We start from the raw sequence: 27,786 nt of genomic DNA, 5'->3' as shown, positions 1-27,786 counted from the left end.
GCCAGGGGGCCAGACTCAGTGTAAATTGCTTCAGGTTGCTCTACGTAGCTTTTGTTCCCTGAAGGCTTTTCACACCATTTTAGAGAATGAAAAAAAAAAAATGGTGGTGCCCCAATCTCCAGCCCTGGAGCCAAATGATTGCAGCCCCCACTCTTCAGTGCACCCTCACGAAAAAGCAGTCAAGCACCTTTTGTATGCATCAAACTCTGCAGACTCCCATGGTGCATACCTGCACCAATCCTCCCAGGAGACAAAGGGGGTCTCACCGCACCCTGCTACTTGCTGGGCTCAGGCTCCAGGAGTGGTTGCTCAAACGTGTGCACACCCCCACTGCTCTTCCCAGGGGAAGGAGCAGGGTCTCAGAGCAGTTTTGCTGTTTGCTGGGCCTGTGCTTGGAAAGCACTAGCCAGATCATTCCGATTTATGGCAACACCTAGCTGAGAGGCTATTCCAGGGTTAGCTTGCATGGGAACTCTGCCAACTCAGGCACCCCCATTCTTTCTGTGACCCTGGGGATCCTGAGACCACACTGTCTCACCTAGGATTCTGCCCCTCTTCACCACCTGAGCAGCTTTCAGGCAGGGAAGTCCCTCATCAGAGCAGATTTTTAAAAGTTCCAATTTTGCACTCTGCTGCTATATCACTTCCCAGTAGCCAGCTTCTGGAGGTTCCCTCCCCCCACCATTTGTCATCTTCTGATATATCCCCTCAGATTCACTTCCCCGCACCTCCTACCTTGCAAAAAGTGGTTGATTTTCTATTTGTAGAATTGTAGCAAATCTTTTCTTGGGTCTCAGGTTGAATTCACATGTGTTCAGAATGATTTGACAGATATCTAGCTGAATTCAAGGGACCAGATGAAACGAGGGTCCCCTACTCTTCTGCAATCTTCTGGAAATCATCAAGAGACACTTAACAATAGAGAACAAACTGAGGGTGATGGAGGGATGTGGGTGGGGGTGGGCTAGAGGGTGATGGGGATTAAGGAGGGCACTTGTGACAAGCACTGGGTGTTGTATGTAAGTGATGAATCACTGAATTCTACTCCTGAAACCAATATTGCACTGTATGCCAACTAACTAGAATTTAAATATAATGTTTCTAAAAAGAGAGAGAAGACACAATTAACAAATATCAGAAAGAAAAGGGGAACATCAATATGGATTATACAGAAATTTTAAAAACAGGAAAATAATTTTATAAAAACTTTATGGTAATACATATGGAAATTTAAATGAAATGGGCAAATTTCTTGAAAACCACAACTTGCCAAAATTGATGCTAAAAGAAAATCTAAATAGGTAGATAACTTTTTAAAAAATTTGAATCATTGGGGGCACCTGGGTAGCTCAGTCAGTTAAGCCTCCGACTCTCAATTTCAGCTCAGGTCATGATCTCAGGGTCGTGGATTGAGCCCTGAGTCAGACTCCAGGTTCAGCACGGAGTCTGCTTGTCCCTCTCCCTCTGCTCCTCTCCCTTTCTCCTCCTCCTGCTCTCTCTCTCAAATAAATAAAATCTTTTAAAATTTTTTAAAAATTTGAATCAGTACTTAAAATTCTTCCCACAAAGACCTCTCCAGGGCTAAATGGCTTTACCAATAAATTATACTAAGTATTTAAGAAGAAATGACAAATTTTACACAAACTCTTCCAGATAGTGGAAAAGAATGGAACATTCCCCAATTCACTTTAACCTTGCTACCAAATGCAAGGGCATTACAGGAAAGGAAAATCTCACACCAGAGTCTCAGGAACATGGATGCAAAAGTCATAAAGAAAATACTAGCAAATTAAGTCCAGTGATGTATAAAAAAGAACCAAGTTGAGTTTATTTTAAGAAAGGAAGATTGGTTTCCAATTAAAATTCAAAGAATGTAATTCAACACAGTATCAGAACAAAGGAGTAAAATTATACAAGCTTTTTATTAGATGTAGCAAAGGCATTTGATAAAATTTAAAATCCATTCAGGAAAAAAAAAAAAAAACCCTTAACAAACTAGGAATAGAAGACAACTTCCTGAATCTAAGAAATAGTATCTACTAAAAATCCCTGCAGCAAATATCACACCTAAATGGCAAAATACTGAAAACTTAACCTCTAAAATCAGGACCAAGAATCAGGACTGATTACCATTTCTCCTTAACATTTTATTGGAGATACTAGCCAATGCCTAAGGCAGACAAAAAGTAATAAAAGGTTTAAGGAATTGGAAAGGAAGAAATAAAACTATAGGGGCGCCTGGGTGGCTCAGTCGTTAAGCGTCTGCCTTCGACTCAGGTCATGATCTCAGGGTCCTGGGATCGAGCCCCACATTGGGCTCCCTGCTCCGCAGGAAGCCTGTTTCTCCCTCTCCCACTCCTCCTGCTTGTGTTCCCTCTCTCACTGTGTCTCTCTCTGTCAAATAAATAAAATCTTTAAAAAAAAAAAAAGAAAGAAAACTATAATGTATATTTCTATATTCCAGCAACAAAAAATAGAAAATGAAATTTAAGAAAAGATACCCACTTACAAAAATGGTTAATAAACCCAAAATACCTAAGATTAAATCTAGCAAAGTGTGGGCAAGTCCTCTACACAGAAAATCACAAAACATTATGGAAGGAAAACTTAAAGAGACAAATCTGGGGAGACAAAACAAATGAGCAATTACACTCATAGATTGGAAGTCTCTATAATGTAAACATATCATTTCTCCCCAGATTATCAATAAACTCAGTACCATCCAGTCAAGATCCCAGTCAGTCCTGACCCCAAGCAGAATACAAGCCCACCATCACTGCCAGCTCCATGCCTAAGAGCTCCACCTGCTTCCCCACCATAGGCTCAGCCTGACCTGTGGCTTTGGAATTACCCATGTCCCTAGTCAGGGCTCAGAGTTATGAGTCCTCAAGTGTTAACCTCGTTAGCAGACCTGCCTGACATCATCTTTCATGCAGCATCTTGTGCATTTCTTGGCCAGCTCCTTACATCTCCAGTTTCCCTTTCATGCTCTGAGGTTGCTCTGCTGCCTGCAGACACCTGCCACACCATCCTGGATACACATAGTGTCCAAGCACAGGTTCCTCTGAAACAGGCAGTCTGGAGTCAGACAGGCCCAGGTTCTTGTCCCAGAGTGGCCAGCCACCAGATACACAGCCTGCTTAAGCCACATCCCCCTAAGCTTCCATGCCCTCATACATGATCTTGATGTTGCAGAGCTGTTGTGAGAATTAAGTAAGATATAATGCAGATTTCCTGGCTGGATGAGTACTTGACATATAGTAGGTGTTCCAACAAAGACAGATGGGAGATGGCAGGAAAACTTGCTTTCCTGGGGCCCTTCATATCTTCTTTTTAGGTGCTGGATCTAAAAGCAAACTCCCTAGGTTTTTTTCTGTCCCTCCCCAAATAAACTCAGCCTGCTGTACTTGCCTCTGCAGGCTTCCTTATAGCACAGGTATTCTAGACATCCTACTCCAGTGCAACCCACCATTAAGTAAAATTAAGTCTTCATAGTACAAATTGATAGCAGGTCTTACTCAATTAAGATTGATTTCATGTGAGATCTGGGAGGCTAATAATTTTATATGATGTCATAACAGCTCTGAAATCCTTCTTTGTTCCTGACCCCAAACCCTCCTTTGGAAGCATGCTGGTTAGGTACAGTTTAAGTTTTCTAGTTATATTATCATATTGAACATCTGCTATGTGCTACTCACTTTACATGTCTTATTTCAAAACTTCATAACAACCTTATGAAATTAGGTATTAGTAACTCCATTTTACAGATGAAGAGAATGGAGTTGACCTACCCAGGATCACACAGCAAACTACTGCTGGCACTGAGTCCACACCCTGCTCTCTAACCCTCAATAATGCAGCATCCCAAGGCCAACAGCTGGGAATGAGTTTCTCAGCCCTCCTTCTCCTAAATGCCCGGGATTCTGCCATATCCCAGTCAATAGGACTTGTCTATAGAAGCATTGACTGGGTGGAATGAAGGTGCACTCTTTGAACAAAGTCAGGAGTCACTGCTCTACTTGGTCTTATGAAGACCAACGGGTCAACACTCATCTTAATCTGGTGCAGGATTGTTTTCACTAGTGATGAATATATGGTGAGAGGTAGACCCAAAGAAGCTGCAGAAGGTGAAACTTTGAGACATTTCACTGCCAAGGTTCTGGGCACTTGGATAGAGGAAGAAGAATCCCTCAAAACACACTTCACCCAGATGCTACAAAGAGAAGTGTACCTCATCCTGGCAATGAGAACCTCACTTGTGAATTGAACATGTTAACCTTAAAAATGAAACTGCCAGGAGCACCCCTGGGTGGCTCATTCATTTAAGCAGCAGGCTCTTGATTTCTTCTCAGGTCATGATCTTGGGGTCCAGGGATAGAGCCCCAAGTTAGGCTCCATGCTCAGTGGGGAGTCTGCTTGAGAATTCTCTGCCTTCCTCTCCCTCTGCCCCTTCCCGCCTCTCTAAAATAAGCAAATCAATCTTAAAAATAAATAAAAATAAAACTGCCAGGTATTTTACCATCAAAAGTGGTTTTATTTAGGACTAGCAAAGAGTTGCAATCTGGAACAAGCTATGGCAAAACCATAGGCAAGCCCACAGGACAAAGGAGAGGAACACTCTATAGAGGAAAAGGGGAAGTTGGGAAGGCTGTGGTAAACACAAAGTTCATTGGAGTAAACTGGGAGATGGAAGTATAGTGTAAGTAAGTATAGTGGCTGCTCACTGGCTGAGTTGTGACTACCTCTCATTGTCTGGGCTGTTGCCAGGAAGCCTTTCTTCCCCCTGCTGCGGTGGTAAAGTAGTATCCACAGGCATGGCTCCTCTCTTCTTGTTGATTCTGCAATTAACTCCCCTGCTGGCCTCCCAACTCCCTTTGAATGAGGCTTCTTTTTATTAATTTTCACCAATATTTTGCTAAATGACAAGAAGGAAATAATATAAACTGAGCAGGCATATTAACTATGAGTTAGGCATCAGGCTGGGTGCTATCCATGCACATCTCATTACTGCCCCATTTTGCTAAGGAAAAAACAGGTTTAATGAATTTAAGTAATTAGTCTAAGACAGCGTGGCATGACATACTGGGAAAAGCATGAGGCTTGAATCTTGGTTCCAGCGTCTACCAGCTTGGGCAAGCTGCTTAAAATCTTTGCATCTCAACTCCCAACCTGTAAAATGGGATGACAAGAGGTTCCTGGCCGCAGCCAAGAGGGAGTGACAAGGATGAGATTTACCCTCCTGCCTGAAGCAGTAAAAAAAAAATCAACAAAATATGTAAAATGACAGTTTCAAGACAGTGTACATCAAGCAACAAAGGATGAGGGTCCTGAGCATTGGTCAACAGGTAAGAAGAGCCTTACAACGGTCCCAGCTTACTGCCCAGAAAAAATTTCCAGATCATAGCCAAAGGAAGGGGCTCATCTAGAGCCCCTAGACTCCTTGAGTTGAGCATCTGGGGAGACTGGCTAGTCTGCAGAACAGAGCACCAGGGAGGAGAGAGAATATTGGAGGCTTGTGGAGAGCCCTTCTGTATTCAGGAGTCCTAACCAGAACATGCATGCAAGGAAACTACACTAGGCCAGTGAAGAACCCCCTAAAAGAATAAAAGGTAGTAGTTCCTAGAACTCACACAGGGCTGGAAATACTGCCTGTCCCCACCAGTTAGACTAGAAAATGTCATGGTTCATAAGACATTGGGTGGAGTATACAGAAGGGCCTTGCTTCAGGAGTATGGGATAATTTACCTTAGACTAAGTACTTTTTCAGTCCTGTCTAAAAACTCTTAAAATCCAAATAAATAGCAATAGCACGGAGGACCATAGGGGAAGGGAAGGAAATCCAAAGGGGGAAAATCAGAGAAGGAGATGAACCATGAGAGAATATGGACCCGGAGAAACAATCTGGGGGTTTCAGAGGGGAGGAGGGTGGGGGGAGGGAGTAACAGGGTGATGGGTATTGAGGAGGGCACATGATGTGATGAGCACTGGGTGTTATACTTAACTAATGAATCATTGAACACTACATCAAAAACTAATTATGTACTATACAGTGGCTAACTGAACATAATAAAAAAATCCAAATAAATAAATAACTTAAATTCCAATAGGATCAAACTGTTTCTTAATAATTTAACTGCATCTCACAACAAAACTCAAAAATACCGATAGGAGTTCAAACTGTCTATCATCCAACAAGGCAAGCATACAATATTTGGATCCAACCAAAAATTACCAGGCAGATAAGGATGCAAGAAAATATGATCCATAATGAAAATATCAATCAATGAATCAAAACCCATCCAGAACTGATAGATATCTTCATGGTTACCCATCTCACTTTCTTCAATCATTTGTTCAAACATCACTTTCTATATGTAGCCTATCCCACCTACTCTATTTGAAATTGCAACATGCCTATTCCACTTTTCTGATTTCCCTTACCTGGCCCTTAAGTTTGTGCCTGACCCTTAATGGTCACTCAACAAATATTTGTTGAATAAATGAATGACTCAACTGTAGGAAATACTTTTCAAGATTTCGTGCAACTAAGGAAATGTAACTGCTTTGAGCGGTGGTGAGCTCCCTGTTTCTGACTGCAGTCTCTTAAGAAAAAGAAATTAACAACAAGAACCTTGGGTTATTTGTCTTTTCCCAAAACTTCATAAAAGAAACACTAAAAATGTTAATCTTCTTAGAGGATATTAGAAAAGAGATCATCTGGAATTTATAAAGTATCTTGGTTAATAGGTTCATTTTAATAATAGCTGATCTTTCCATCCACAGAGAGGCTGCTTTGCCAGCTCAGCAAGTCTCCTCAAAGACTTTCTGGGGTGTGCTTTATGGTTAAGATATAATAAAAATACAGAGGGTGCTTGCCATTCTCGGAGAACAATAACACCATGGCCTGAAACCTGACAAGGCATGTGATTCATCTTATAAACTAATTTTTATAAACTTTCAGCCACTGCTGAGCCAGAACTTGTCAACACAATTCCCAGTTCACAGAGGAAGGACTTGCCCAAGGTGTGGGCTGTCTTGGTGAAGGAATTGCTGGCACTTGCAGACACAGGACCTGGCCTAGGCCTTGCCTAGGAGACTTGCCTCCACCTGGATGGACCCACCCTGCTCCCAGACTGAAGGGGCTCAGCCTCCTCCATGGCCAGCCAGATCTTGCAGCTTCTGCCTGCCTTGCCCACTGTCAGGGGGACCCTGTGGTGTATCTGCCTGGACTCCAGCATGGGTCCAGCACATTTAGTTCACTGATTCTTGAAGTGCTCCAGGGTGGAATACCTGCAAGCTTATTTCTTGACAGGCTTCCCATCCTCAGCCCTAAAACCTACACTCCAGACCCTACTTGTTTTCTGACTGCCCAGCTGTTCCCACCTCTACACCATTGTTCATGTGACACTTTCTCCCTGGAATGCTGTCTCCCACCCTGCAGGTGTCCCAACTTCAGATTCAGAGATGGACAGAAAGATGTCCTCCACGACTGAGCATCACCCTGGCCAGCAGACCAGAGGCTTTCTCCATCGTTCTCAAGTTCTGGAGAGGGCTTCTGAGTAACTGAATGCCAGACTCTTTTTAGGGAAAATATCTTCAAAAAAATAGTTATTTTCATTCACAGTGGGTCAGAGTGCAAAGGCATAAAGCGCTTAGAAGATATAAAATAGTAAACAAATGTATTCCTCATTGGTCATGGCTTTGCTTTTCACAAAACCATGCAAGATTCCCCATGCCTCTCACAGACCCCCAACACAAAGTAACCCTTGGGTCCTGGCAACCCCAGACCACAGGGTCACACCCAACACATACCCAGCACTTCACCCTTTCCCAGACCCGGCTTTAAAGCATTTTATAGGCTAGCTCTTTTAATTCTCACACAAAAATCCCATGAAAGAGGTCTGTAGTTTTCCCATCTTCAGGAGAGAAAACTGACATGCAGAGAGTTCCAGAGACCTTCTCAAGGAAGGTTATGTAATGGAGAAGTGCAGGGTGAAAACAACCCAAGGCAGCTGGCACCAGTGTCTAAGCCCCTAACCACTGCACCACCTGCCCCTTATAAATGCATTCTTTGGACACACTGGCAAGGACCAATTCTGCCAAGAGACATGCATGGAACACACATTTAAATAGCTGTTGCTGTGTCCCAGGTCCAGAAATGAGAAGGTTCACACAGGTTTCAAGGTGTCCACATTACAGAGACCAGTCAAGATGCGCAATAAGCAATTGGTGGAGCCTACCCTCTGTTCAGGAGTGTAATTTGGCTTGTCTACACACATCAGATCTGATGGTTCCAATCAAATCAGCTCCCTTTTCCATGGTTCCACCAGGGCTGGGCAGGCTGTAATTCACTGTGACCGCTGGGTAGCTGCCCCTGCCCACGTCAGGCCCTCCAGCCAGATACAAAGCATTAAGCCCCAGGATGTCTCCAGCCATGCCTGGCCTAACAATCTATGCTTATTACAGTTTATTGTTTGTTTTTTTATTTTCTCCAAAAATGGCAAGATCACTTCTTCAGTTGGTCTGCAAACAAGAGTTAAATACTTATTAAGTTGTAAAAAGGAGTAAATATGTTGTAAAATGGATTCTAATAGGCTTCTTCCCTCAAAAAAGTAACTTAATGAATACAGTTTGAATTTTGTTCCATTAATAATGTGCCCAATCACTCCTGCTTTGCAAGAAGTGACTATATGTAGATGATATTACTGTAGTAGCCTATTTTTTCTGTGCAATTAGCTGCATACATTTCCTGACAGACTAATTTATGTATTAATGCTTTCTAAAAGCAAAGGCATTTTGCATATAATTGTATTCCTTGTAATCCATCTGTTGAAAAATTTGTGTGCTTCTCTGTTTATTTGCTAATGCCTTCCCCTCTCTGGGATGATAAGGCATAAGAGTCATAATATTTTCTGGGCAAAATAAATACTAAATTAAAGGGTAATTAGAGGCCAGATGTGTGGCTGGTGGGAATGTCTCCACAAGGTATGGTGAGTTCTCCACTTGAACTGTTTATGCTGCTAAGTGGGAACTGAATAACAACATGATTAAAATTGTTACTTTGGATTTGCTTGTGTGGAATCACCTTCTGTACCAGGTGGAGGTCATTACAAATTTGCTAAACTAGCCTGAGGAAACATCAAACCACAGTCCTCTTGATTTGGAACTCAGCTAACTTGGACCACACGGGGCTTCATCAGACTGACCTGATACACAGGCTGGCCTGATACACCGGGCTTCATCAGACTGTCCTGATACACAGGCAGCTTTTGCAACCACCTCCAGGGTGCAGCCAGAGCTTTCCTCGATGAGACTTAGCCCCCTCCTTTGTGGAAGGCTTTAAAAACTGCATCACACTTGGATTTGCAATGTTTTATTTGGTCTTAATTTTAAGCCCATCAGCCAAAGGCCACCAGGAACACATTCAGAGTTCAGTGTTTACCTGCTGGGGCAAGAAAGATTACATGCCACAGGGAGCCATGGGACATCTTGGTGCAGGGGGGTCCAGAGGGGCTTACTGTAGGATTTGGGCTTATGTTGGGTGACCGAGGAATGTTCAGGGAAGCAGGGGTAGCTATTGTAGGTTGGGTGCTATTGGAGTGTGGAGACAGTTCAATGAGCAGGTATCTTGGTAACTTCTATCTAGGAGATAAGAAGAACAGATCAAGGCTGGACTTGTCATTGGAGAAGAATCAACAGCCCAGCAAGTTAGCCAGTTCATCTGTGGATGCCTTGGGTCCTTGTTTGTGTGTCTGTTCAGGTTTGTGTGTCATTTTTGTCTTATTCCATCATGCTAATAGTCATCAAAGAGTGCCAGTGTGTGTGCCCTGTGACTTAGCTGGGAGGAACCAGACTAACCACCAGCTGTCGGCTGCTTTCTGTGGTCTCACAGTCATCCTACGGGGGAGGCACGTACCTGGGACAGAGCATTCAACAAATACTGGCCAGATAACAGCAGGGCAGATGGGAGGGAATAAACCAATGGATAGTATGATCAGTATTAGCATTTTATGGATGAGGTGATTCAGGCCCAGAAGCGGGTCAGAGGGAAAACAAAGATCACTTACCACCAGGGTTGGGAGGCAGAAAGACCTACCCTATGCCAGGAGCTTTATGCCAATACCTCAATAATTCTTCCAACGACTTTATGGCACAAGGACCCACTTTACAGACATGGAAACTGAGGCTCAGTGAAATGAAGTGACTGACTTATAATTAGGCACATTACATAATTAGATTCATAATTAGCAGTAAGGCTGGGATTTGACCTGTGTCTAATTCCGAATCATCTGCTTTTTCTATTATACCATTTTGCTGGGGTCAACACCCACCTTGAGAGAACAGGGAATTGAGCCTTGGGTCACAAAGCTGGTGGGTTCCTGGCATTGGGTGTGAGGGTGGGGGTCTGTCTGACTCCAGAACCTGAGCTCATTCTACCCACCCTCACTGGCACTGAGAGAGGGTAGAAGCCTAGCAGAGGCAGAGACACACATAGGGGAACAGCAGCAAGGGTGGCAGAATCCCAGGGCCCTGTGGGGGCGGGAGGTGCTCCATGCTCAGCTAGGACAGATTCCTGGAGGAGATGTCCCTGAGCTGAAGGACAGGAAGAGAGCAGTTGCCCCATGATGCTTAGGGAACAGCTGGTGGGCATTCCTGTCCCTGCTACAGAGTGAAAAATCTGAGGTCAACAAATGCACAGTCAGGATGTGGTGCAGCTAACATTCAAAGTCAGGGCCATCTCTCTCCAAAATGTTACCTAGCCCACAAAATAGGAAACTGGACTCAATTTTGTGATGACCTGCCCATGTGCATCTAGTCCCCTCTGTGTCCTGGGATGTCTCCTTTCCTGACCTTGATTTCTCCTTGTCTGAAATGGCCTGGATGAGTGCTTTTCACACTGTTCATGGAGCCCAGTAGCCTCACAGAAATGTCAACATCAGGGGGCTCAGCCACCCAGCTTCAAACACCCCCATGCACAGCCGCCCCCACCAACTGGTTCCCACATTGCCATGGACACTGGGTTGTAGTTGGACAAAAGTTCAGTTCTGCTGCCATCTCTCCAGGACCTTCCTGTTCAGATGGGGTGCTTCTAGATTTGTCCCTTCTGTCCCCTTGGCCTTCCCCAAGTCTCCAAGGCCCCCAACCAAAGGGAGCTTGTTGATCTGCATGTAGGTTCACCCAGGATCCTTCAAAGCCATGGTGGGCATTAATGAAACCCGTCTCTGGCACACACTATCTCACCCTCCAGCCCTCTGCCCACCTCACTGCTGCCCTCTATCCCCTCTTGTTCCCTGTTCCACCGCACAGAGCCAGGTGCTTTGGGGTGCCCTTCTCTCTGGGAAATTTGCATTGTATTGGAAAGATTGAGGACTTTGTGACCCAAATGATGACCTGCTAGTTGTGGGGCTCAGCCCTGTACCTGTGGGGGGGGGCCTCTCTGAACACACAGACAACCTCAACAGAAAGAACCCCTGAGGCCCCTCAGCCTCAACCTGAGACCTTGAGGTGGTCTTTGGACTGGAAATAAAAACCACACCTCACAGGGCTGTTGGGAACTCAGAAACAGCAGCTCCCTGACCTCTCAGACAGGGAAGCACTTCTCCTGACCCCTGACCCCTGTCTCTCGAGGGAAGGGCCTACCACCCTGACCTCCAGCTAGACGCCTGAGAAGGCCAGCACTCTCAAGTGGGCTCACCTGAACCACAGATGGATTCAGTGCCAGGACAGGAGTTTGGGGAGGGATTTGGGGAATATTCCTTCACAGAAACTTCAAATATTCTGCTTGCTTATTTGAGACTTGCCCTGACACCCAACTGGGGAATGTACCTTCATCCAGTAACACTAGTAGGTCCAGAGTCACTCCTTCCCTCCCTGACTCTGTCTCATCTCAACGTTGTTGGACACAGATAGTTTTCCTCCAGCTCCAGCTGTTGCTGGGACTGAATTTAATCTTGTAATCACATGTTCTGATAAACTATTACTGACTTTGGGTAAAAGACCAAGGTCAAATTGGAATCTTATTCTGTCTCACTGAAAGTGAGTGCACTGTGGTTTGTTTGGTTTTGTTTGTTTGCTTTGCTTTGTTTCGTTTGTTTTTGTTTTGAGCAAGGGAATTGCAACTTTGAGCAGCTGGGATCCATGCAGCAGAAAGGAAAGTATGCATGTATGAAAAAAACTCCCTTGTTTTCTTTCCAAATGACTAAAAGCATGAGTCCAGTTGAGATAGCATCCAGCAGATGACATGACAACAAAAGAAAAGGAAATGAGTCTTAGTAGCAAAGTTCTAGTAGTCCCAAGACCTGAATTGACCAAATCATTCTGGTGAACTTGCCCTTGAGCACAGGCCCCACTGACACAATGCAGGCTCAGAGGATGAGGAAAGCAAAGCCCCTGCGGAGAAAAGAGTTGGCATGTGTCCACCAGCTCCTGCACAGCCAGTAATTACACAATGGGCAAGGTCAGATTCCTGAGGCTTAACCACCAGACTTGTCTATTTTGCTTGCTCCACCCATAACACAAGTGATTGGACCAGTGGTAGAGACCTGGCCTAAACCAGGCCATTCATTGGCTAGCCCACAGTCCTTCACCTTCTCTACCTCAAATGTTTGAACTGAGAGACAGGGAAAGTATAAGTAGTTTGTGAGAGAAACTTACATTTAAAGGGCTCTTGAACGGGAGTTGGGTGGTCATATTGGACAGAGGCATATAGAGGAAGAGAAGACAAAGAGAGACAGAGTGCAAGCAAGCCCATACATGGAGCAGAAAAGAAAGCCACAAAAGGGAGAGAAAAGAGTGGGAGATACCAGGGGAAGAGAGGAGGGTCCCAGTGCCAACCCCTTGCATGTGGCTGTCTTTCAAGGTTCTATGGGTTGCCTTCTGCAGCCTGTGCAACCCTCACCCAGTCTCATGGCACAGATGATGAAACGTAGGTGCGGATTTTAAGCAACTTATCCAAGGTTATGCAAATATCTGACCCCGAAGACATCATCATGTCTTCATTTTTTTAATTTAAATTCAATTAGCCAAGGTATCGTACATCATTAGTTTTTAAATGCCCAGTGGTCCAACCTCAAAAGTGAAATTGGTCTCATTCATCAAGTATGGCATTTTCTCTTTCACTCACTCATTTGTTCATCAATCTCTGAAAGCACCACTGTGCTCCAGGTACCTTCTAGTCACTGGGACACTTTGAGCCCAGCTTTGCTCACACTCTTTCATGAGGAGTTTGTATCCTGACAGCTAAGTCTCACTGGAGCACTAAGCAGACGACCATCAGCCAGCCCAGCTCCTTCACCATCCTGGCATGCCCACACCCAGTCAGGTATCACTTGGTACTCTGTTCTAGCTCATTTTTTTTTCCAATAAGCTTACATTGACCCCATGTAGCACCCTTGTACACTTTTCATTCTCTCTGCCCTTGCTCTCTTGTTCACACACTCATTGACACCAGCCTGGGCAGAGCTTGGGCACGTAACACACAAACCACCGTTCTGGAAAGGCACTACCTTTGGGTATGGGAACCACAGAGAGACAGTAACTATTGTGGAGTGGAGACAGTTTCCACCTGGCCTGATTCCATCTGGAGACAAGTCCCGGGGGTCTGCTCAGTGACGGCCTTGATGAAGCTGAAAGAAAAATGACTGGATAAGGGCTATACCCCCATCCACCCCCCACACACACCCTCTATAATGAGGTCCCACATAGGTCATCTGTGTGGCCACCCACATAGATTAAATGGCTCCCCACCTTCCTCCTGAAGATTTGGGGCAAGTTTTACTACCCCTCTAAGCTTCTATTTTCCCACATGTAAGACAGGTAATAAGAGGAACTACCTCCTAAGACTAATGAAATGATGAGTACTAAGCTCCTACTCTATCTAACACAGAAAGAACTGCAGTGCCTTTAATCGCTTATTAGGCGCAACCAAATGTTAAGTGGGCTGATTCCATCTCCACTTCCTCCTCTGCAGGAACAGTGCCTAGGTGTCACTCTGGCTGATCTACAGTCTTCTCTGTTGGGGTCCCCACATTGATTCCAGCTCTGGTTCCTAGGAGCATACACAGCCCAGTCCTAAAGTCCTGAGTGCTCACCAGTGGGCAAGGGTGCTGCCTATTCTCTCCAGGGCCCTGGTGACACTGTGCCTTCACTCTCCTTCTTCTGGCCTCTCTGATGTCACCTTGGGCTCTCCCCTTCCCAGCCTTCTGCTGCATCCTGGTGCACGAAGGGCATTTGGCTTTTTGTGGGGAGAAGCCTCCCTCCACTCCCCTCAAGAGAGGAGCCATGCATCACAACCAAACAGCTGCAGGGCAGCACAGCCTGTCACTACTGTGGAGTCCAGAAACTACAATAGTCTTTACCCTGTGTTTGAGGGATGGATGTGTGCACATAAAGTCCTGAAAGACCTACTTGCCCCATGGCTCATGAAGGTGAGAAAGGTGATCCTAAGTGTGAGTGTCCCTGGAAACAGGGCTCAGCTTACATCATGTAGGCAAACTAGAAAAACTGTATAGCATGGGCTCTGATTTGCCTTTAGTTTCCTCAATCAATGAACAGAAACATCACATGTTTTAATATCCCGGGGTTTGTTATATTTTGTCACTAAAAGCAAAATCAAGCCAATGGATCAAAACTGCATTATTTTCAGACCACACACACATACACAGGCACCTTCACACTCAAGGTTCAAGGTTCAGTTAGAAAACATTCAATTCACCTAGATACTTTTTACACTAAATCAAGGATGTTACAAAATTAAAATTAGCATACTCACACCATATTCTCTTACTTTAAAAGTAAAATATTGAGAAACAGGGATGTGGAATTATGGGATCAAATGTTTCTTGACAAAAAATAATAGTTTATCTCACACTTTCAAAAGTGAAAAGAACCTTGTATGAATTTAACAAAACATGTACATGATTAATATGCTCAAAATTATAAAATGCTGATGAAATAAATCAAAGACAAAAAAATGTTCTAATACTGTGTTGAATGATTAGAAGACCCAACATAGTACAGATACTGATATTCCCCACACTGGTCTGTAGGTTTAATGCCATCCCTATCAAAATTCTTGCAAGGTTTTTTGTAGATATAGATGAGTTTATTCTAAAATGTATATAAATAAGTGAAAAGAAGGAGAAGAAGGAGAAATAAAGAAAAGAAAGTGGGGTGAATCACTCTTCTGGAGTTAGGGTTTATTATATAGCTACCAAAATCAAGACAATGTAGTATTAGCAGGGAATAAACACACTGGTCAACAGAAAAGAAAGAACCTGCAAATAGACTCAAATGAATTGTTTACAAAAATGCAAAGGCAAGTCAAAGGAGGAAGAAGAAGAGCCTTTCCAACAAACGGTGCTGGAGAATTTGGACATCCACAGGCCAAAAAGTGAACTTCAATGTAAGTCTCACACCTTATACAAAAATTAACTCACACCTTATACAAAAATTAACTCAAAATGGACTTAAATGTAAAATAAAAGCTTTAAAACTTTTAGGAAAAAACATAAAAGAAAATCTACAGGACCTAGGACTAGGCAAAGTGATCCTAGATTTGAATCCAAAAGCATAATCCATAAAACAAAAAATCAGTAAATCAGATCTCATCAAAATTAAAAATTTTCACTCTGAAAGATACTGTTAAAGGTTGAAACACAACCTACAAACTGGGAAAAAATATTTGTAAACCACATACCCAATAAAGGATTTGTATTCAGAATATATAGAGAACTCTCAAAAATCAACAGTAAAAAAAAAAAAATCGCACTAGAAAATCACAAAAGACAGGGGTGCCTGTGTGGCTCAGTTAAGCATCCGACTCTTGGTTTCAGCTCAGGTCATGATCTCAGTGTTGTGGGATTGAGCCCTGCGTTGAGCCCCACATGGGGCTCCATGCTTGGTGGGTAGTCTGCTTGACTACCCTCCCCTTCTGCCCTTCCCCCTACTTGCTCTCATACTCTCTCTATCAAATAAATAAATAAATCTTTACAAGAAAAAAGAAGATAACAAAAGACATGAACTGATATTTCACTGAAAAGGATATCCAGATGTCAAAAAAAATCACATGAAAAGATGTCCGACCTCATCAACCATTAGGAAATTGAAATTAAAACCACAATCAGATATTACTACTTGCCTATCAGAACAGCTAAAATAAAAAATAGTAATAAAACCAAGTGCTGGTGAGTATGTTGAGAAACTAGACCACTCATACATTGCTATTGTAAATGTAAAATTATACAACCACTCTATAAAATAATTTAGTAGTGGGCGCCTGGGTGGCTCAGTTGGTTAAGTGACTGCCTTCGGCTCAGGTCATGATCCCAGGGTCCTGGGATCGAGTCCCGCATCGGGCTCCCTGCTCAGCAGGGAGTCTGCTTCTCCCTCTGACACTCACCCCTCTCATGCTCTCTCTGTATCTCATTCTCTCTCAAATAAATAAAAAAATCTTTAAAAAATAAAAAAAATAAATAAAATAAAATAAAATAATTTAGTAGTTTCTTTTCAAATTAAACACATAATTACCATATGAATAGAATTGCTGTGGACATTCCTTGAACATTTATTTTCATTTCATTGTGATAAATGTCCAAAAGTGCAACTGCTAGGTCATATGGTAATATGGTATACCTACAAAAAAAAAAGAGAGAGAGAGAATGGTATACCCACAGCACAGAATTGGAATCAGCAATAAAATGGAACAAACTAGTGATACCTGCAACAACTTGATATTAAGGGAATTAGGCTGAGTGAGAAAAAAAAAATCTCAAAAGGTTCCATACTTTATGATTCCATTTATAAAACACCCTCTAACATAATTATAGAAATGAAGAACAGATTAGTGGTTGCCAGACGTTGGTGATTGATGGAGAAGAGGCAGGTGTGGCTATAAAGAGATAGCATGAGAAAGCCTTGTAGTGGTAGAATAGTTCTGTATCATGAGTATGGTGGTTGTTAGGAAGCTAGCTACACATTTGATAAAACTGCATAGAACTACACATACACATGCATGTGCATGTACACATAAGTGCATGTAAAACTGGTGAGATCTGAATAAGCTCTGTGGATTGTACCAATGTCAATTTCCTGGTTTGATATGTACTATAATTTTGCAAGATGTTAATGTGGAAGAGGCTGGGTCAAGATGTATGGGATCTCTGTAAATTTCCCTGCAACTTCCTGTGAATCTACAATTATTTCAAAGTAAAAAGTTATTTTTCAATGACCACCTTTTTCCTTTTTTTTAAGATTTTTATTTATTTATTTGAAAGAGAGAAAGTTTGAGTTGGGCAGAAGCAGAGGGAGAAGCAGACTCCCAGCTGAGTAAGGAGCCTGACATGGGACTTGATCCCAGGATCCTGAGACCGGAAGGCAGACGCTTAACCGATTGAGCCACCCAGGTGTCCCGTGACCACCTTTTTCAAGCACAACTGAAAAAGAAAAAAACTATTTTCTGAAGACTCAAGCAACCAAATTTCTAAATCAACTGTAGGTTCACCACTAAGTCTTTGCAGACTCTTGGAGTGAAGTAATAACAAACTGTGACCTGAGCATGGTGGGGATGGTCATCCGGGGGAAAACACTCACTTTTGAGCAGATGGAACACCATGTTCTGTGGTCATGTCACCTGACCCACTTGTGAATACATAGATGAGCCCCCTCAGTGAGTAAGTGGGGATGTGACCTTCCCCAGCCACGAAGCCCCACTCCCTTCTTGCCTCCTTTCCCTTCCTCCAGGGAGGCTCTTATCATATGTTATTTAAATATATGGCTTCAAGTTTTAATCAGTGAGACTTCAGAGGACAAACATGCTTTTCACAGAAATCTTGCATATGGAATGAAGTCTGATCACTCAGATGACAGCTTCCTCAGTGACTTTATTGAAGCATTAGCACATTATCATGATTGAACAAGGAAGTTGGCCTAGAATTTACAAAGTCTCTTCCAAGTATAGAAATACTTTATTCCCTAGACTTGGCTAATTCCATTCTAATTAAATCTAGATGGAACACTGCACAGCTTCAAAAATAGAGTGAAAAGTAAACTCTACCGGCTTGACAGCTCTGACGTGATACATTTGGTCTAGTTTGAAGCAAACATTCTCCATGAAGATGTTCTTACACCCAGATGGGGAGATGTCCATTAGTCCAGGTGACATCAAAGCCATTTCCTCTGTGGACTTCATATCTTTTGATAAACAGGAGTTTGAATTCCTTTCTTCTATTGATAGAAATAACAACAGCCAAATTCTATTGTCTACTGTACCAGGCATTATTACTTTTATTATCCTCATTTTGCCAGTGAAAATACCTAGATTCACAGTGATTAAGCGACCTTAGCAAGGTCATGGGCCAGTAGGTGCCAAAGCTGGATCGAACCCAAGGAAGGCTATGTCCAAAGTGCTGCTCTTTCTATCCCACCCCTCACTGTCATGAGCCCAGCACGTGGTAGACATCATGCAGATGAAAACAAAACTAAGGCCTTGCTCTTAGGGAATGTGGCCTCATATATGCAGAACAACACAAGAGGAATCATTGCCTTGAGCTAGAGTGTGTCCATCAGACTGGAGAGCAGGAGAAGTTCTAAGATGGGGGTGGTCAGTGGCCTAGAGGGGCCAGAGGGGAGTGAAGCAGGGGGAGAGGAGGAGGGCAGCCCCTTGGAGGACCAGCAACATTTGGGCAGGAGTGGGCATTCTGTGGTTGTTGCTACTGTGCTGTGGTGAAAAATCTCATGCGTTTTTATTATTTCTTACTATCTTACTTTGACTTCCCAAAGCAAGTGTTCCTATGGGTGGAGAACAGGTCAGCATATGAAGAAAGCCATGGTTTTCATTGCATTATTTAATATATTTACATTTATGTATTAATTTGTGAGGAAAGATGAAATAGGTTTTCAGAACAGCTGACCTTCCAGGTGAGTAGGTCAAGCAACATCATGGCAGTGCACTATTTACTGAAGGGAGTATGTGTGATCTTTCATTCATTCATTCATTCATTCATTCATTCATTCATTCATTTATATCCATGTTTTTTTTTCCAAAAAGGATTTCAGAGGTTGGATATCTACCATATGATGGGGTTTTTAGACCTATTTTCCCACGACCATGCCCTCAACATCCCCATGAGACTTATCTAGTTATCAACATGGGGAGACAAACACAATGTAGTGCCCCCAACATTGGCGGCAGGGAAAGGTCACCTCCTAGAGCTAACCTGTGCATCACACAAAATGGACCAACACAGAAAAACCAAACACAACCCTACTGGGGCAAACGTATTTCCCGCAATAAGATAAGATCACTATCTGACAAAGGACAGTCAATTACCCAAAGGTCACACTTCATGGCCCTGTAAGACATGAACTAGTTTTTTATAACCCAGCAAACTAATCCTGATGTTTCTTTATTAAACTGCCTATAAATACCTAGCTCCTCAAATGCTCTTCAGACTGGTTTTGACATTTTACTGATTCCCCCATTAATTAATGAGCTGAATAAGCTCTTTGACATATGTTTGTTTTATATTTGCATCAAAGGCATAATTTTTAACCTTAGGAAAATGATAATTTAAGAGGCTAAACATGAAAAACAAGACATCTCCCTGGAGCCAGCAAGAGCTTTGTAGTGGGCAAATGTGGGCTCAAATTGCAGCTTTGCTACCTACCTGTTGGGATAATGGTCAAGTTACTTCACTCCTAAATCCCCAGCTTCCACACCTACAAAATAAGGATAATATTTGTCCTGCTGATTTGTTATGAAAATTAAATGAGATAATACATGAAGGCAATTCAGTATACTGTATGAACCCAATAAATGGTGTCTATTACTATTGTAAATATTGATAATATTACAGATAACCCTGCCCATAAAGTTACCCTTCCCCTACATATAATTGATTAGACCAAGGATGGAGACACCGTAGCCAAGCAAGGCTTGTGAAATTCTCTCTCTCTCTCTGAAATAATAAATAAATAAATAAATAAATAAATAAATAAATAAATAAATCTTTTTTTAGTTTTTTTTATTATTATGTTAATCACCATACATTACATCATTAGGGTTTTTTTTATTTTTTATTGTTATGTTAATCCCCATACATTTACATCATTAGTTTTAGATGTAGTGTTCCATGATTCATTGCTTGTGCATAACACCCAGTGCTCCATGCAGAACGTGCCCTCCTCAATACCCATCACCAGGCTAACCCATCCTCCCCCCTCTCAGAACCCTCAGTTTGTTTTTCAGAGTCCATCGTCTCTCATGGTTCGTCTCCCCCTCCAATTTCCCCCCCTTCATTCTTCCCCTCCTGCTATCTTCTTCTTCTTCTTCTTTTTAACATATAATGTATTATTTGTTTCAGAGGTACAGATCTGTGATTCAACAATCTTACACAATTCACAGCGCTCACCATAGCACATACCCTCCCCAATGTCTATCACCCAGCCACCCCATCCCTCCCACCCCCCACCACTCTAGCAACCCTCAGTTTGTTTCCTGAGATTAAGAATTCCTCATATCAGTGAGGTCATATGATACATGTTTTTCTCTGATTGACTTATTTTGCTCATAAATAAATCTTTTTAAAAGAGAGAGAGAGAGAAAGAGCAGAGAGTGAAAGAAAGGAGGCCTAACTCCTAGAGCATTTCAGTGCCCTATGCAGCCTGGTCCCTGCTTGGGGCCCCATGAATTGTCCCTGGATGCTTAACAATAAATATTGCTTTATAGCTGAAGCTGGGATGAAATCTATCACTTACAATCAGGTGAGATTTTACTAAAACTAATATTGCTATTGTTATTGTTGCTACTATTGTTACTATTATTCTCCCAAGGACTAACACAGAGAATGAGACAGCTCCAATTGTCAGCTGTGGTGTCTGGGGACTGGACACTGAGAAGGGCTCATTGCCCTGGCTTTTTCAGCTTCAGCTCAGAGGTGGGCCAAACCTCAGGCAGCCCCAGCATCAGGGAGAAGTGGCCTAACAACCTGGGAACAGACCCTCATCCCTTCCTACATGATGAAAATTAAGTTGCCTTCCAATCCCAGTTCTATAGCTCACTCTACCAACATGTACCCTTTTCAAAATTCACCAAGGAAGGAATGATCTGGAGGAGATTATGCAAATACCCCAGACTCAGTAGGTAAACCCAACTTTAATAAATATGCAGAATCTAGCCTTTATGTGTCTGATTAACCAGGGAGGTGTTTGCTTTGTAAATATCACCTTCTGAGGGCCAGCTTTCTGAGTTCACTTAAACATGTGTTTTGAGGCATGATAATTTTTTCACTTTACATACAGTAAATGTTTAGATTTTAAGTGTACATTTCCCTTTGATGAATGTACATATTCATGTAGCTATGATCCAAGTCAAGATATCGAGCATGACTTGTACCCTGAAAGTCCCTTCATGACCCTTCCCAGTCTACCTCTGGCCCCACAAGATGGTCACTCCTCTATCACTACTATCAGAAATTATATTTTCCTGTTCTTGAACTTCATATAAGTGGAATGATAAAGTATATTATCATTTGAGTCCAGTGTCTTTCACTCAGCATAATTCTTTGAAATTTGTCCTTACTGTTGCAAGGATCAATAGTCCATTCTTTTTTATTGCTGAACAGAATTCCAATGTATTGAGAGAGTGTGATTTTGTTCACCCATTCACCTATTGGTGGACGTTTAGGTTGTTTCCAGTTTTGAGTCATTATACATAAAGCTCCTATAAATAGTCTAACGTAAGTTTTTGGGTGGACATCTATGGTGATTTCTCTTGGGTGAGTACTTAAGAATGGAGTTGCTCTATTAGAAAAATACCTGAAGCTCACCTATTGCTGCATGGAGAACCACCTGAGCCAACAGAGCTCAGTCCTGTTCAGACTCCCTGGATCTGCTTTGCTATTGTCCACTTATCCATCCTGCTTTCCAGCCGGCAATTATAATCTTTCTCCCAGAGGTGAGCATCTTGCTCACGGCCTTGTCTCTTCTGTTTCAGCAGAAAACTTAGTCAAGGAGGACTAATGAAAATTATAGCTATTTATCCACCAAAGCTATGAAATCATACATTAGGGCTCCCAGAGCCCCAGATCATTGTGCTGTGACAAATAAGATTGTTTCCTTGAGCACCCAGGAGTGAAAACAGAAGTAAATGCACGTCGGAGATTTTTCTCCCTTCTACTTGATTATCAGAAGATTAAACTATGAATATAGCTTAGTATATCTTTAAAGTATCAATCAGGTGCTTGTTAGGAGTTTCAGAGAAAAGATGCCTCCATATCAACATACAGCTTCCCAAATTCAATACAGAATTCTAAAGTAAACAATTCTTCACAGAGAAGCCATGATGGAATGTCTCCCAAACCAGGAGACCACCCGAGGCAGTTGTTTCAAGCTCCTAGGGCTCCCCCTACTGACGTGTGGAAGCTGCCACCAGGACCCTCCCTCCTTTCTGTTTAACAACCCTCCACTATGTGCAGGCCTTCAGAGGATGAAGAGACCAGAGAGCATTCTTGGGCTCATGGTCAGAGAATCAGGTGATGGAGGAACTTCATATATAGGACACAGGAGGGGCCTGTTACCCTAGCTATCCCAGAGGACGCTTCCCGGAGAACCCAGCTTTTGAGCTAAGCTTTAGGACATGAGAACAGAATGTTATATGTCAATTATATTTTAATAAAGCTGGGGGGGAAAGACATGAGAAAGAGAGATTCTGCTAAAGAAGAAAATGAAGAGTTTTCCATTTCAGAGGAGCACCTTGTACAGAACCATGAAGCCCTGAGACAGACCAATTGTTCAGAAGCTTCCCAGACAAAACTTGATAAGAGCACAGGTGGGGGAGAGGTGGAGCCGGGGGTGGGGGTGCAGGAGCAAGGCCAGCTGGGGACCTGTGAGCCCTGAAGACAAAGGGAGCCTAGCAGCAGAGGACCAAGGGAAACCCCATAGGAGGCCATGCCATGTGTATATGAGCATGTGAAAGAGTCTGTACTCTTTGTGAATGTGAGTGTGTGTTTCATTGCGTGTCACTGTGTGTGTCCATGAATCTGTGTGAATGTATGTGAGAGCATATGCGTTTGTGTGTTTGTGTGTGCAGGGTCTCACTCATGCTCCAAGATGGAACCAGAACCAGGTTGAACCCACTGGATCACTGGAGAGCCAGAACTCATGAGGTTAAATTCCACTTTGCAGAATTTCTAAGCACCATCTTCTAGAGCAATTTATACATTTCTCATTCACCCTCACAGAACCTAGACATTTTCATTCTCACTTTACAGAAGAGGAAAGTAAGGCCCAGAAACAATGCTAGTAAGGGAAAGAGCTAACTCCAATTCACTTCTATTCAATCTCTGGTCTCTGGCCTCTGAGCCAGCACCACAGGCCACTGAGCCAAGTGACCAGGACACCCCTTGAATGGGGACCTCAGTCATCTCTAAAACCCCAGCCTGAAGAGAAGGGCCAGGTGCTGGCCAGCCGTTGTGGTGCTGAAATGGGAAAGAAGCACAGAATGGAAGGGGAGGCCAGAGTGGAGGGAACACTGCGGCTTCCCTCTTCCTGGTTCCTCATCCCCAAATAGACACTAGGTCAGGAACATGTAGGCTGGGTTGACCAATGCAGCTGACACTGAATGTAGGTAATTATATGATTCTGAAATGGTATGGCTTAGCTCTGCTACAAGTGGAATGAGAGCACTGTGTACCCTGGGCCCTCTGAGGTATGTTCCATTCACATCAGGCAAGAACAGACACCCTCTACTTTGCTGGGGGCTGGGCTGTTGGGATTTCTGATCTAGAAGCTCCACTTAGGGAAAATATGGACTCCCTGCCTGAGAGGAAGTCACATGCTACCCAGACACAGAGACAGGACAAACAGACTCTCTCCTTAAAATTCAACCCACAGTTACTGTTTTCTGTTGCCTTCCTTTATACTTCCTTTGCACTTTGGAGGTTTCCATTTCAGAATACATTTTAACCATTTTCTGCCCCGGTTTAATGCATTATTGAAAGGCTTCCTGATCACCAGGAGGAATGCATGTAGAGGAGACTTGTCACCTCGTGATGATGTAGATTTTTCTGGCCCCTGAAGTCCACTGTTAGCCTCGATGGAAGGACTCCAGCCTCTGTTGCTGCCATGCTGAAAACCCTCTATATAAAGAGGATAGACAGTGTGAATTCACCAAGGACCAGGAGACGCAGCAATGCGTGGCCCTCCCCAAAGACTGGAGGCTGAGGCGAAACCACTTGAAATCAGCTGGGGAAAAGAAGAAAGAGATGCAATGGATCACATGCACACCTGAAACAAACAGAGCAATTATTAACCTGCCTGAGGGCAGACCTGACAGCTATTTCATAAGGAACTAGAGCTCAGAAGACAGATCTCAGCCTCCTCACATGCAGAATGCACAGCCAGCACCCTGTCCTTCAGTCTTTCAGATTCAGTTCAGCTAGTCGATTACCAAGGCCTGGGTTGCCAGCTCTGCACCAGGTGCAGGGAGGGGATGGAAGCACCCCCCTGCCTTCATCACCCAGTCCAACAGGGAAATGACCAGAGACAGAGTTTCATTCATGCCATTTGTCTGTGGACTTAATCTCTTCAACTATATTTATTGAGCACCTGCTGCATACCTGACATTATCCTATCAACAGACAAACACTCTGCCCTCATGAAGCTTATGTTCTAATGAGAGAAGAGAAAGAATAAGCAAGTAAATAAGAAAAACAAGTGGTGTGACCTCTACAAAGTACAGAGTACAAAGATGATGTGTACCATGGGAAAGACTAAAGCGGTGAAGGGTAAGGAGTGCCAGGGAGGGATGGGTGTTACACACTTAAACACTTTATTTATGAGGATGGGGAAGTCTTCAGTTGATAAAGCAACACCTGCACAGACACCGGAGGAAGCAAGCTGAGTAGGTGTCCCAGAGAGTGTACCTGTTGAGGGAACAGCAAGTGCAGGCCTGCCTGCAGTGGGCGCTCTTAGTAAATCAGGGAACGGCAGAGAGGTGGTGTGGTGGAGGGAGGAGGGACACTAGGAGTGGCCGTGCCAGGCCTCACCATGGGCTTCTTACTTGCTCTAGGGGTTTTCTGAAGTGTGCCAATGCCTCAGCGGGGATGGTAATGTCCCTAGGAAAGGGCGCTGGAAATCTTCAGGGGCATATTTTGATTGTCTCAAAGATCAGGGACATTGCTGCCCTTTGCTCCTGGAACAGGGGTGGTGTTAAAGGCTTTGTGAAGGAAAGCTCTAGCCCTAGAAAGATCTGCCATATACCAGACCCCACAGCATCCCTGCAGACATGAGCAGGAACCTGCTCTTAATGCCCCAGCCCAGACCCACTTTACTGGCAAACCAAGGTGAGTGCAAGGTTTCAACATGCCATGGATGTTTCAGGCACACCATGCCACAAAACCTGTTTGATCCAAGGCTTTCCTGAGGTTTATTCACTATTTGGAAAATACCATAACCACAAAGGCCCTTCCAGTCACTTCTGGTGCCAATACTGAGACCCCACATCAGTCTTCAAGGCCCCATCCCATTCAATCAGCCCCTGACCTTGCCTGTCATCATGACATGCACTTTTTCATGTTATTTCTCTTTTCTATCCCACAGAGCATAATATGGTTTTTTGAAAATGTAAGTGGAGGTGGTGGGTTCTCTTCAGGACAGTAGAGGAGGATTACTGAGCACTGACGGGATGAGACTCTCTGCCTTGGGGTGTCCGAGAGGAGGGGTGAGGTGCCATTTCTGGCTCAGACTTGAGTGGAATTGCTGTAGGCTGTCCTGTACTTTGTGGCACAGGCAGGAGCAGCGAGACCAGTTGAGAGGCTGGTGTTGAATCCAGCTGACAGACGGTGGTGGCTTGGGTCCCAGCAGTACCTGAGAAGGCAGACCAAAGTGTCCACATTCTGGTCATGTTTTAAGGGTGAAGCTTATAGATTTACTGATGGAACAAATGTGAGTGTGAGAGAAGAGGAAGAGTTGAGGATACCTGCAACGATTTTGACGGAGCACCTGGAAGGGCAGGGGTGTCACAGACTGAGATGGGGAAGAGCACAGGGGCACAGAAAGGAAGGGGGACAGGGTCAGGAGCTCAGATTTGGACCATGAAGTTGGAGTTGCCTTTTCATGGAGATGCGCAATGGGCAAATGGAAACATTACAGAGGAGCCTGAAAAAGCAGAGAAGGAGCCTGAGAGACCAGATGACTTTCTGGAGAAAGAGCCACCTGGACTGGGGCTTTAAGGGTCAGGAGGATTTTGCTGGAGAAGAAGGATATTGTTAGCAGAGGAAATAGCATGACCAAAGGAGGTGACACAATGACTGTGCAGGACCTCCAAGCCATTCAGGAAGACAGGCTCTATGTGCCCTGGAAGCACGAGCAGGAACTGGAGGGCCACCGGAAGGCCAGGTATTTGTCCCACAGGCAAGGGGAAGTCACTGAAAGACCTACACAGGTCAAATTCTTCCATCTCTTCTGGAAAGACAACAGCACTGTTCCAGGCCCACTTCCTCACTGCTTAACCAACACCCACTTGCACACTTCAGGGCATTTTGTTTTGTTTTCTTTGCAACTGAACTATAAGATCCTTAGAAGGAGACTGTCAAGTTTCAGGGAATTCAGGAAATGACAGTTGCACCGCATTTGGAGACCCCCATGCCGTGAGTAGGTGAGTAGGGCACAGCCCACCAGATGAGGAAGGCGCCCCAGGATTACATGACACAGTGTGTGCAATGCCCCACAAACAGCACCATCTGAGGTCCTATCAGACCACCTCTTTGGCTAAATGGGGTAAGGGCTTGTGGGGGGGAATTGGGGAGCAATGGCAGGGCTAAGAACACCATCTGACCCCTGCTGTCCAAGCAGCATGAGGGCTCCCATGTGTTGGGCACCTGCTGCCTTCTAAGCACTGCTCCATTTAATCCTTCCAGCACCTGGAGAAGACAGATCTCAGGGCCCTGTGTCTCAGGTGGCTAGTGAGACCCCCAGAGAAGTAGTCAGAACACAGGTGAGGTCAAACACTAGCAGTTGGGAACAGCCCATCCAGCTGCAAAGCCTGGCCACAACCACTGGGCAGAGCCACCTCCCTGGTGAGGGAGCAGCCAAGCAGCAGGGCCTCAGCTGTCTGATTGAGGGAAGGGCAAAGGCTGATGCAGATTCGGGGATCTCTGAGACCCCATTCTCTGCACCCTCGCTGTTCGGCCTTTTTGCGGTATGACGATGGGCCAGCTTCTTGCTGCAGAGAAGGTTAATTTCTTGGCACAAGGGGGCAGTAGGGTTCGTGCCCCTACCCTGGGGAGCTGGCTCTCCAGTCACTGCCTGCACCTGAGTGACTTCGTGGTCTTGCCCTTCCAGGAGACAGGAACTGAGGTGGGGTCAGCCTCATTGGTCTCATTTATCAGCACAGGTGGCCTTGGAGCTGAACCTTGGAGGCTGAGCAGCAGTGGTTTGGCTAGATAGTAGGATTTTGGCGATGGAAGAAGGGGTCTGGGAGCGAAGGCAGGGATCCATGGACGAAGTCCATCCCTCACCCATTTCTTGAGCGTGTTCCCAGAGGCTGCCTGGCAGGTGAACTAGCCCTGCCCCACAGTCCCCAACTGCCTCGTCACATGCAGGATGCACAGCCAGCACCCTGTCCTTCAGTCTTTCAGATTCAGTTCAGCTAGTCGATTACCAAGGCCTGGGTTGCCAGCTCTGCACCAGGTGCAGGGAGGGGATGGAAGCACCCCCCTGCCTTCATCACCCAGTCCAACAGGGAAATGACCAGAGACAGAGAGTTTCATTCATGCCATTTGTCTGTGC

The sequence above is a fragment of the Mirounga angustirostris genome, unplaced genomic scaffold, assembly GCF_029215605.1.
Source record: "Mirounga angustirostris isolate CCGP_5_RB_7025 unplaced genomic scaffold, mMirAng1.0.hap1 SCAF_3, whole genome shotgun sequence".
Classification (NCBI taxonomy): Eukaryota; Metazoa; Chordata; class Mammalia; order Carnivora; family Phocidae; genus Mirounga; species Mirounga angustirostris.
This window is presented reverse-complemented; position numbering follows the sequence as displayed.